General features: G+C 45.8%; 1 non-coding gene across 1 annotated transcript; it reads right to left on the bottom strand.

The window, feature by feature from the left end:
* Window positions 1-11,637: 11,637 nt before the first annotated feature.
* Window positions 11,638-11,740, bottom strand: LOC114094723 (U6 spliceosomal RNA). The gene has a single exon (XR_003583123.1). It is a non-coding gene; the product is annotated as a U6 spliceosomal RNA (small nuclear RNA).
* Between the last annotated feature and the right edge of the window lie 1,234 nt (window positions 11,741-12,974).

Here is a 12,974-nt window from a genome sequence, read left to right as displayed (position 1 = left end):
GATTGGCCATTATGATTACTCACCAGGTGCTGGAGCAGTCTCCAGAGCCAGACTTCTTAAGCTCACAGTGAAGCCCTGCCAGTTTATTCCTGGGTAACTCTGGGCAGGTTGCTTAGCCTCTCGGCTGCAGTTTTGTCATCTGTCAGATAATAACGCCATTTGCCTCATTGGGTTGTGAGGGTTACATGGGTTAAAGCGCACACCTTCCTTAAAAGAGTGTTCGGCACAGAGTAAGAGTTCAGGAAGCCACACAAAAATAAGTGAAATATAAGTGTGTGTGTATGCAAATATAAATATACAAGCACAGTGAACATTCAGCAAGTGTAGGACAAGGCTCAGGGTGGAGCTCACTGGTAGAGTGTGCGCTTAGCGTGTGTGAGGCCCTGGTTCAATCCCCAGCATCAACACGTAAATAAATAGCGAAGGTTGGACCCTATGATGATGACGGCCACAGAAACCTTTTTTTCCCCTCAGGACTAGAGATGAACTTTGGAAACAATTCCTGGGTCTGGATGGAGAAACACGAACATGTTGCAGGAGGGCCGCCAGCCAGCCCCGCGGACCCAGCCCTGGAGCACACTGTGCTCGGGACACCACAGGACGACCGCAGAACTCTAACGTGGCAAGAAACGCTAGGGAGGGTCAGATCTGAAACGAAGTCGAGCTCACTCGCAGACCTGCTATACTTGAGATGCCGGCAAGACGCTCAGGGGCAAAAGAAGCCCTCTCATCCAGACGCTGCGTGCACCACGGCCGTGGGTCCAACGGCCACGTGAACCCTCCTATCTCACCAGCAAGGACTTCATTTCACTTTGAAAAATGAAGGAAACCAGAAGCGCTTATCCCCGTCACCTGCCTGGGAGGCACGTGGAGGTCTGTAAGTCCACTTTGCCCATTAGTCTGGTGACCTTTGGCTTCTCCACAAGGTGTTCCTTCTCTCGGATCCTGTTTGTCTGTTAGAAGACCAGCACACCCACTTTACCCAGGCCTGCCCCCCTCCTGTCCCGAGCGCCCTTCACGTCATTGAATGAGCACCAGCTGGTAGGGGCTACCTCCCCCACTAACCGACTTATGCCATTGAGTCTTCTCCTGAACAGGGAGACAGATGGGTGCCACCAGTTCCATACAAATGATGTAAAGGAATCGTCACAGGTCACATCCCAGTGTCTTCAAGAACTAGTCTTCCTGCCTCTGTCCCTGTCTCTGAATGGCTGTGGCACTTTGGGAAAGTTACTTGGCTTCTCTGCACTGAGTTGCTTGCATATTAATTGGGATAACAGTGGCGGGAGAGAAGAAGAAAATCAAAGCACATAATAAAGGCAAGTCTTGAGGTGGTCACAGCCCGTTGGGTTTGGGGGATGCAGTCTGGTCCACCTGTGGCATCCAAGAGCTCCTAACCGTCAATGCAAAGGGAAAGATGATCACGGAACTTGAAAGACAAGGCAGAGCCCAGGAGGAGCACAACTAGCTCCTACCACGAGTTCCAGAACCTCTCCTGCTCTTCACGACTCAGTGAACCACGCGCGGGCCACGGCCTGGGTGTGGGACCCTCTGGAGTAGTCCCTGCCCAAAGGACTCCACAGAAATCAGCCTGGGGGTCAGCAGCCTGCAGGGGAGGGGGGTGCTTTCCTTCCACCAGAGCTCAGGGCCCCCCCCCCCCGCCCCAAGGAAAGCCCTTCTTTCACTTCTTCATCTGCTCGGTGCTGGTTTGACTCCTAAAAGCAACAAGGCCATTGATCAAATCTGCTTCAGACACCAGCTGGGCAGGATTTGAAGTCCCCTGGGCTCCCTGAGGTCCGCCTTTGCAGTTCTTAGGAGAGTGACGATGCAGCAGGGTCTTACTGTCTAGGATCCCCCTTAGGCTGGTCCCCCGTGTCTTGGGACCCCAGAGGACTGGGAGCTCTGCCCAGTCGGTGATGCCCCGGCCCTTCCCCCACCCCCCTCCCCTCTAGTGGACTCTCTAGGCACGCCGGGTCCATCAGAGGGCCTCGCGGATCTGATGTGCCCCCATCTCTCTCACATCAAAATCATGGTCCCCTCGGGGCTCAGCTCGATGCCTTTCCAGAGACAGCAGGACTGCTGCTGTCCCGGCCGCCTCCCCTCACAGGCATCCCCCAGGTCCTGCGGTCAGCAGCACACCCAGCGCCGTCCAGCCTTCCTGAACAGCCAGAGGCCCTCTCCCGAGGGCACCTCCAGGGTCAACACCTGCAGCTTATAAACAACTGTCTCCTCTCTGAACAGAGTGACACAGCTGACGCCGGACACGTCCCTTTTGAAGAAGTTGAGAAACCATGAACTAATCGTCCACCCTCCTCTGTAGACGCCGTCTGCCGGCCCCCAACTCCCTGAGCCCCCTGTTCTCTTCATTTAGCCTGGTTTTAGAATTACTGGACTCACTGCATTCCTGTCCCTTACAAACTGCGATTTTCTTGAGGCAACATCCACATAAAAGCCACACAAGTCCCGCCTCACTGTCTGATGAACAGGTGAAAGACCTCTTTGGAGGACAGTAGCTATAGGGGAGGGGCAGATTCTGAAGGAGCGCCTCACCCAGTAGGGGAGATGGACACAGGAGCAGGACTGTAACTCAGCCGTGAAGCCAAGTGCCCACAGGAGCAGGAGAGAGGTGCCCAAGAAAACTTTGGCAAGTTAATCATTTATAGGAAGCATAATATAAAAGGCCTGGACCGGCCACGAGAGGAGGCCAAGGGGAAGCACTGACCACACAGCCCTTTGTACTGAACACCCACAGCCAAGTTGAAAAGGGAGGGAGGTGCTGTGTGTGTACCGCTGACCCCAGCACATGCTTGTCCTGTTTATTCTGATGATATTTTCCTGCGGGGACTGGATTACCCAAAGAAGAGCAAAGCACAAGTAATGGCTTTACATTTAGAAATGACAAATTCAAGGGCATGCTGTTGATCCCTTTGGGGAAAGTAAATCTCCAGGACAAATGGAAGACATAAAAGTAGATAAGGATGTGGAGAAACTGGCTCATGCATATTTTGCTGGTCCAAGTGGAAAATGAGGCAGCCAGGCTGGAAAACAGTTCTCAGTTGCTTATGAAACCATGTCCGTGCCCACTGTGCGATTCGTCAATTGTATCCTAGGTATTTATCCCAGAGAAATAAAAACTTTTTTGTTCATATGAAAGTCTGTAGACAGATTTTTTTTAGCAATTTTATTTGTAGCAGCTAAAACCTGGAAACAACCTCAATGTCCTTCAGATGGTGATGGTGAGACACACTGTGGTACATCCATACCATGGAGTATAATGCAGCAATGAAAAGAAACGAATTTCTAATATGTGCAAGAACTTGATGAACCTCCAGAGAATTGTACTCCGTGAACTCAGCCCATCTCAATGGTGCCCACGTTGTATGATTATATTCATAGAATATTATAATATCAAAACTATGGAAATGGACACAGGTTACTGGTGGCCATGGAGGGGATAACAAGGGACATGAGGAATGCTTGTGGTGGTGGACATGTCCCTGTCCTGAATCCAGGTCCATATTTCTGGTTATGTGAACCAGAGTCAAGTCGTACATGGCCTTGAGGGAAACTAGATCCAGGGCTTCTTAACACCACATGAGTGCTACAGCTACGTCAAAGTGACATTTAATCACTGAAGTGGGGGTACAACCATTTCAAAAACTAGGCAGGCTTTTCATAAACTTTAGCACAGACTTAACTTAAAACCCGGCAATCCCACAAGTAGGAAATTGTCCAAGAAAAATTAAAACAAAACCCCTCATGCATAAGTCAAATAAGCCAATCCCCAAACCCCAAAAGCCGAATGTTTTCTCTGATAAGCGAATGCTGATCCCTAGTTGGGCAGAGGGACAGGGAGGAATGAAGGAACCTTGGATTGTGCAGAGGGGAGGGAGGGAGGGGTGGGGCTGTGGGGAGGGGGAGGACGGTGGGGAGGGGGAGGACGGTGGAATGGGACAGACGTTATCACCCTGTGTACGTGGATGATCACACCACTGGAGTGACTGTACCAGGCACAGCCAGAGGCATGAGAAGTTGTGCTCCCTGTATTATGTGTCATTCTACTGAAAAATAAATAATTTTTAAAAATTGCATGCAAATATCTGTAGCCACTTTATTTGTAGTTTCTAAAGACTTGAAACAACTCCAATGTCCATCATCGTTTGTTTAGTAAATATTTACAGAGGACGTCTTGTTCACCAGGCAAAACTGCACACATTATCCCATTTAAGCATTACAAAAACCAAATTCATTCATTCCAGTGGTGAGGAAACTCAGGCTCAGAGAGTTTAAGTAGAATAGCCAACGTCACACAGCAAGAGCAGAACACTCAGGTTTGAATTGAGGCCTCTCTGCCTCAAAACCTGTGCTAACTCCATCACTCCTCAGCTCTCTGCCTTTTCCCTCCTTCCCCCTTTCTTCCCACCCATTTGTTGTCTCTTTAAAAGCTAATCTTAGCACGAATGCATCTGAACAGAATAGACAAAGCCCCCTCTTCTTGGAGGGCCACAAGCATGGCATCTTAATTGAAACAAGATAATCCAAACATCAGCTTCACCCAGTTGACAAATTCCATTTCATTGACTTATATTTTCACAAATGACTGTCATGTCAAAGTTATTTTCACACAAGTTAGGAAAACACAGAGAGGGGAAGTTTTAGAACAAAGTAACTCACAGCGTATTTTTAGTCCTCTCGTCTTGGTGTGGTCAGGAAATCTGAGAAGTTTCCAAGAGGAGACTTTCAGGCCCTCTGACACTCTTCGCCCGTGAAGCCCTCGCCCACGGCCTGGACACTTGGGCGCCCTGCATGGCTGACGGCCGGGACCTGCAGCCTCTGTCTGTCTCCCAAACCCCTTTCCTACCCCCACCCCGGCCCCCGCCGCATGATCTCCTGAGGACCCTTCCTCAGAACCGTAAGAAACAGAGCCAGAGAGCTGCCATGCTCAAGCAGTCAAGGTGCCCGGGAAGACACTGGCCACCAAAAGAGCCGGTCACTTCTCCCTCCCTCGGAAGTGGCCGTGAATGTAAATAGAGCCCTGGGGTCCCCTTGATAAAAGCAAGGGAGGCAGTCCCTACCCTCGCTGGGCCCCAGTGGCCCCCAACCAACGCCATCAGGCTCTGCTCTGGGGATGCGCTGAGGCGTGCGGGGTAGAGAGGCCCCCAGCCTTCAGCATCGCAGAACTGGCCCCCGGGGTGCCTGGCGTCGAAGACAGGGGGACACGGAGGGTCTCCATCGCTGACACGGCGCCGCCATCCCATCTGCTCCCTCGTGGTTTTGCCTAGACCGTGCCTCGTGAGCAGCTGAAAGCATCTCCCCAGGCGCCACCAACGAGTTTGCTCCCGGCACATCAGACCCCCGCGTCCCTCTGCTCGTCCAGGCGTGGGGAAAGCCCTGCATTTTGAGATTCGCAACAGCAGGTTTTCCCTGATCTTCTCTTTAAAAAGGCCCACATTTTCACAGCCCACAGACCAGCCTGTTACCAAGCTAGTCCCCACAGCCAGTGAAGGATGTTTATAAAGCAGGGGAACCAGGGGAACCGTGGAAAAGACAGGCCTCGGCCAGGAACCAAGACGACCCCCCACATCCAGCTCGCCCATGCCCGGGCGGCACCCTTGGCAAGACCCACCTCAGGCACAGGAAACAGGCAGGGATTTCAGAGAGTCACCTGGACCAGGCTGCAAAGGGAGGACCAAAGGCTATAGACGGGGCCTTGGGAGCGTCCCCTGAGCCGGTGACCTGGGAAACAGAGTGCATCCAGGAGGGAGAGCAGCCAGGGGGCGGAGGGCTGGCTGCCAGGCGCAGGCTTCGGGAAGACAGGGGAAGGAGCCTGGGCAGCTGAGGACCCACGAGGTGCCAGATGAGAGCACAGAGACCATTCTTGACCAGAGAGAGAACAGAGGACTGCAGGTGGGAGACCTGTGCCCACGACCTGTAGCTGTCTCGGCAAACCACCACAGACGTCTTGACTTAAAACCACGGTTTTTCTCTCGTCCTGCTGTCCCGCCAGGAGTCCTGTAGGGGTTTCTCTGGGCTAAACGGAGGTGTCTGCTGGATGCTGTCTGGGCTGGAGGCTCTAGGGAGGAATTTGCTCCTCTCCCATTCGGGTGGCTGAAGGATTCGGCTCCTCCTAGTTCTGGATTAGGATCCCTACCCAGCTGGTGGCTTCCTTTGAGCTTCTTCCAGTTTCTAACGGCCACCTGCATTCACTGGACATGGCCCCAGCCTCATCTCCAAGTCCAACGGCAGCGAGTCCTCTCACCTGGAGTCTCTCCTGATTTCTCCACTGCTGCCTGTCTCGGACCTCCTCCTCTCTATCTTCCACTCTTTTTTAATTAAAGTAAAATCCAGTAAGATAAAATTAATCACTGAAAGTGAACAGTTCAGGGACATTTAGTGCAACTGCCCCCTCTGGCTACATCCAAAATATTTCCGTCACCCCAAGCAAAACCCTGCACCCAAGGAGCAGTTACTGCCCACTCCCCCTCTCCCCCTGTGGACTCACCTGTCCCAGGTAGTCCATAGAAATGGAGTCCTGGGGTGTCTCGTGTAGTTACTGTGACTGTCTAGAGGTTCATCCTGGTGGAACACGCATCAGTGCTCATTTTAGGAGCTGAATCATATTCCATTTGCACGCACAGACCACGTTCTGTTCATGCACTATCTTCTGATGGACTCTGGGCCATGAACATTTGGCTGTTGGGAACAGAGCAGGGATGGACTTGTGTTGGAGCAGCTGTTTCCGGTTCTTTGGAGAACATAATGTCTTCCATTCTCCAGGGCTTAGATGATGACACTGGGCCCATCCAGTTAGCCCAGGCATTTCTGCCTTCTTTGCACCTGCTAATGTGTAATGTCACTTTTTCACAGACTCCAAGCACTCAGCACAGGCACCTTTGAGAGCCAATATTTCCACCACCATGACACCTGCATGATCAAAGTCGGGAACAGCGTGGTGGCTTCAAGAAACCATAGCACTTTTGCGCAGGTGGTAGACCAGCACTTCTCAGATATGAGAACCCCATGCAGCTCATTTAGAGGAAAAGACCATCATTGGGGCTCACATCCATGTCCCCAGCCCCCCTGAGAGACCAAGGACACTGAAACCTCACTTCACTGATGTGAGCCTAACACAAGTGTCAACCCAAGCTCCAAGATCCTGCCACAGGAGTCGAGATTATCATCCAATCAGTCCAGATTACATTTTTACCTGATTTTTTAGGTTAGCATCAAATGCAAAGGAAAATTTTATAACTTATGTTTATATTTTCATTAGTGCATATTAGTTATACAGAGGGGGTTTCACTGTGGCACATTTGTACATGCACATCATTGGATCTCCCTCACTCTCCAGGACACATAAGAATCTGGGGTCTCTGGGTGTGAGAGATCCCAGCAAGGGATATGTTGCTCCACTGTTCTGCTCGTCCCCGTGTCCCTGATCCTAGAACACTACCTGGCACGTGGAAAGTTCTCAAGAAATCCTGCTGGGCTAATGACTGGAGTACAACACGGGAAGCTGATGGGAGCAGCAGGTGGGGTGATCCTGGCAGACACCCAATAGTCTCTGGACCTTGTGATCAGTGTCTTCTGCACCATCCAGGAGTCACATGGGGTCCTCATTGTCCTGTCTCTACACCTCCCTTTTTAAAAAATTTTTTATTCTAATTTGTTATGTATGACAGCAGAATGCATTACAACTCATATTACACATATAGAGCACGATTCTTCATATCTCTGCTTATACAAGTATATTCACACCATGCGTGTCTTCTTCATACATGTACTTAGGGTAGTGATGGCCATCTCATTCCACCATCTTTTTTTTACCCCCTTACCCCTCTCTCCCTCTCCCTCTCCCCTATCTAGAGTTTATCTAATCCTCCCATGCTCCCCCTCCCAACTCTACTATGAGTCAGCCTCCTTATATCAGAGAAAACATTCAGCATTTGGTTTTTGGGGACTGGCTAACTTCACTTAGCATTATATTCTCCAACTCCATCCATTTACCTGCCAATGCCATGATTTTATTCTCTTTTATTGCTGAGTAATATTCCATTGTGTACAGATACCACATTTTCTTTATCCATTCATCTACTGAAGGCATCTATGTTGGTTCCACAATTCAGCTGTTGTGAATTGTGCTGCTATAAACATTGATGTGGCCTTGTCCCTGTAGCGTGCTGTTTTTAAGTCCTTTGGGTATAGACCCAGGAGTGGGATGGTTGGGTCAAATGGTGATTCCATTCCCAGTTTCCCAGGAATCTCCATACTGCTTTCCATATTGGCTGCACCATTTTGCAGTCCCACCAGCAAGGTATGAGTGTGCCTTTTTCCCCACATCCTCACCAACACTTATTGTCATTTGTATTCTTAATAGCTGCCATTCTGACTGGAGTGAGATGAAATCTTAGAGAAATGCAAATCAAAACTACTCTAATTGCTAGAGATGTTGAACATTTTTTTCATATATTTGTTGACTGATTGTATATCACCTTCTGAGAAGTGTCTGTTCATGTTTTTGGCCCATTTATTGACTGGGTTATTTTTTTGGAGTTTAGCTTTTTGGGTTCTTTGCATACCCTAGAGATTAGTGCTCTATCTGATTAGTGCTTGTGATACAAATTTGCTCCCAAGATGTAGTCTATTTACCTCACTGATTGTTTCTTTTGCTGAGAAGAAGCATTTTAGTTTGAATCCATACTATTTGTTAATTCTTGATTTTAATCCTTGCACTATAGGAGTCTTGTTAAGGAAGTAGGGGCCAAATCTGACATGATGGAGATTTGGGCCAACTTTTTCTTCTATTAGGCCCAGGGTCTCTGGTCTGATTCCTAGGTCCTTTAATTCCTAGAGCAAATTTGTAGCACAAATTCTGAGTTGAGTTTTGTGCATGGTGAAAAATATGGGTTTAATTTCATTTTGTTACATATGGATTTCCAGTTCTCTCAGCACCATTTGTAGAAGAGGCTGTCTTCTCTCCAATGCATGTGTCCTCTATTCTGTAATAGTGGCTACCAGTCCGTTTTGGTGCCAATACCATGCTGCTTTGTTCCTATTGCTCTGTAGAACAGTTTAAGGTCTGTATACTGATGCCACCTGCTTCACTCTTCTTGCTAGGGATCGCTTTAGCTATTCTGGGTGTCTTATTTTTTCCAGATGAATTTCATGACTGCTTTTTCTATTTCTATGAGAAATGTCATTGGGATTTTGACTGAAATTGCATTAAATCTGTATAGTGCTTTGGGTAATATGGTCATTTTGACAATATTAATTCTGTCTATCCAAAAACAAAGGAGATCTTTCCATCTTCTAAGGTCTTCTTCAATTTCTTTCTTTAGCATTCTGTAGTTTTCATTGTAGAGGTCTTTCACCTCTTTTGTTAGGTTGATTCCCAAGTATTTATTTTTTTTTTTTTTAGGCTATTGTAAATGGGGTAGTTTTCCTCATTTCCCTTTCAGAGGATTTGTCACTAATATACAGAAATGCTTTTGATTTAAGTGTGCTGATTTTGTGTCCTGCTACTTTGCTTAAATCATTTACTAATTCTAGAAGTTTTCTGGTGGAATTTTTTGGGTCTCCTAGGTATAGAATCATATCGTCAGCAAATAGGGATAATTCGAGTTTTTCTTTTCCTATATGTATCCCTTTAATTTCTTTCATCTGTCTAATTGCTCTGGCAAGTGTTTCAAGAACTATGTTAAATAGAAGTGGTGAAAGAGAACATCTCTGTCTTATTCCAGTTTTTAGAGGGAATGTTTTCAATTTTTCTCCATTTAGAGTGATGTTGGCCTGGGGCTTAGCATAGATAGCTTTTACTATGTTGAGATATGTTCCTGCTATCCCTGGTTTTTCTAGTGTTTTGAACATGAAGGGGTGCTGTATTTTGTCAAATGCTTTTCTGCGTCTATTGAGATGATCATATGGTTTTTATCTATTGATGTGATGAATTATATTTATTGATTTCCATATGTTGAAACAACCTTGCATCCGGGGTGAACCCCACTTGATCATGCTTGCACTATCCTTTTGATGTTTTTGTATTCAATTTGCCAGAATTTTATTGAGAATTTTTGCATTTATGTTCATTAGAGATATTGGTCTGAAGTGTTTTTTTGATGTGTCTTTGCCTGGTTTGGGAATCAGGAAGATATTGGCCTCATAGAGTTTGGAAGTGCTCCCTCTTTTTCTATTCCTGAAATAAAGAGTATTAGTATTAGTTTTTCTTTAAAGGTCTTGTAGAACTTGGCTGTGTATCCATCTGGTCCTGGGCTTTTCTTGGTTGATAGGCTTCTGATGGTGTGTTCTATTTCATCTCTTGAAATTGTTCTGTTTAAATTGTGTATATCCTCCTGATTCAATTTGGGCAAATCATATGACCCTAGAAATTTGTCAGTTCCTACAATATTTTCTATTTTATTGGAACACACATTTTCAAAATAATTTCTAATTATCTTCTGTATTTCTGTAGTGTCTGTTGTGATATTTCCTTTTTCATCACGTATGTTAGTTTGAGTTTTCTCTTTCTCTTTGTTAGCATGGCTAAGGGTTTGTCAATTTTATTTTTTCAAAGAACCAACGTTTTGTCAATTTTTTTAATTGTTTCTTTTGGTTCAATTTCTTTGATTTCACTTCTGATTTTAATTATTTCCTGTCTCCTACTGCTTTTGCTGTTGATTTGTTGTTCTTTTTCTAGGACTTTGAGATGTAGTGTGAGTCATTTATTTGTTGACTTTCTCTTCTTTTAAGGAATGAACTCCATGAAATGTACTTTCCTCTTAGCACTGCCTTCATAGTGCCCAGAGATTTCAATACATTGTATCAGCATTCTTATTCACCTCTAAGAATTATTTAATCTCCTCCTTGATGTCTTTTGCAATCCATTGTTCATTCAGTAGCATATTATTTAGTCTCCAGGTGTTGGAGTAGCTTTTATTTTTTATTTTATTGTTCATTTCTAATTTCATTCCTTTATGGTCTGATAGCAAATATAATACTACCCTGCATTCTAAGAGTTGCTTTGTGGCATAGTATATGGTCTATTTTAGAGAAGGATCCATGTGTTGCTGAGAAGAAAGTATATTCATTCATTGAAGGATGAAATATTCTATATATATATGTCAGTTATGTCTAATTTATTGATTATATTATTGAGTTCTATAATTTCTTCAGCTTTTTTTTTGTATGATCTATCTGGTGGTGAAAGAGCTGTGTTAAAATCAGCCAGAATTACTGTGTTGTGGTCTATTTGACTCTTGAACTTGAGAAGAGTTTGTTTGATGAATGTAGATGCTCCATTGTTTGGGGCATATATATTTATAATTGTTATGTCTTGTTGATGAACGTTTCCCTTAAGCAGTATGAAATGTTCTTCTTTATTCCTTTTGATTAAATTTGGCTTGAAGTCTACTTTATTTGGCACGAGGTTGGAAACCCCTGCTGGCTTCCACAGTCTATGTGAGTGGTATGACAGTTCCCAAACCTTCACCGTCAGTCTGTGGGTATCTTTTCCTATGAGTCTCTTGGAGGCAGCATATTGTTGGATTTTTTTAATCCAATCTACCAATCTGTCTTTTGATTGGTAAGTTTAGTCCATTAACATTCAGAGTTATTATTGAGACATGTATTCCCAGCCATTTTACAAATATGGAACGCTTCCCAAATTTGCATGTCATCCTTGTGCAGGGGCCATGCTAATCTTCTCTGTATCGTTCCAATTTTAGTATATGTGCTGCTGAAGCGAGTCCTACGCCTTCCTTTTTGATTAGCACATAATGTTTCATAAACAAGATTCTTGTGACCAGGGAGCAGCAGGACCAGGGCTTGTCAGGAAAGGTGTGCTGTTCAGAAGTGGTGACAGTGAAAGTGGCCCCAGTCCTCCTCCCTCCACCACTATGCCCCTCCTTCTTTCACCCTTTCCTCTGGTGAGGGCTGGAAGGTGCTAGCCACAAGAAGAGAAAGAAAGAAGTTCTCCACATCAGGACATTGTAACATTAGAAATAAAGCCAAATTGTTCATGAGGATTGAATGTAGAGCAGGTAACTCCAAGCTCAGGATCTGTTTGGTTGTAGTGGCTTCTTGCTGAGCGGGGAGTTTGGCGAGTCTGTTATAGGGAACTAAGGGAAATCGTCACCTGGCCCCGTCAGCAACAACCCTCTCCCTGGAGTCAGTTGGGCCACGGCAGGCAGTGGTCCCAGGCATTCCTGAGCTCTCCAGCAAGGAGAGAGGGACCATTTCATTCTTGAAATGTAAACAGAGCACTTTTTACTTTAGACTTTTCAAATGCAACTCAGCCTTGCAAGTTGATCTGTCTATTGAAAGGAAAGTTTGCCTTAGCCAAAATGTCAGAATCCAACTGAAAACACATTCAACAAATAGCTGTTATTTCCTATTTGTATAAACATTTCTTATTCCAAGCTCTAAAAACTTTGAAAAGCATCAGGATTCCGGCTGCATCTGTGCATTTCAAGGGGGCTGTCCAGGAAATGAAGAAGTGGTTATTCCCAAATGACACCATTTCACGAAATCCCCTTTTTTGAAAAAGAAGCTTGTATTAATATTTGAGTTCATATTGAAAAATCTCACGGAAACATTCTTTGGAGCTTAGTAGATATAGAGGAAAAAATAAATGGCACTGTGTTTCCAGACTCCAAGTGTTTAGAGAAAACCTGAGACTCTGTCAGTCACATTGCTCTTGAACAGGGGACCGTGTGTCCTCTACGCTCATCCAAGTGCAGTCACGTGGGACAGGTCATCTTTCTTCTCTGGGCTGCAGTTTCCCCCAACTGTAATAGGAACAGCAACCAAGGGTCTCTTCTAGCAGGATTTTGTGAATTCTTCACAACATGTCTTAAGAATCCAAATACCTTCTGTAACCCTGGAGATGTATTTAATTCCAGAAGTAAACAAATCTCTCTCTCTTTCCAAAATATACACTTTCTTTGGAAAAATAAATCTCTCCTAAGAAAGTATGGAAG

Source organism: Marmota flaviventris, chromosome 14, assembly GCF_047511675.1.
Source record: "Marmota flaviventris isolate mMarFla1 chromosome 14, mMarFla1.hap1, whole genome shotgun sequence".
NCBI lineage: Eukaryota > Metazoa > Chordata > Mammalia > Rodentia > Sciuridae > Marmota > Marmota flaviventris.
This window is presented reverse-complemented; position numbering and strand designations above follow the sequence as displayed.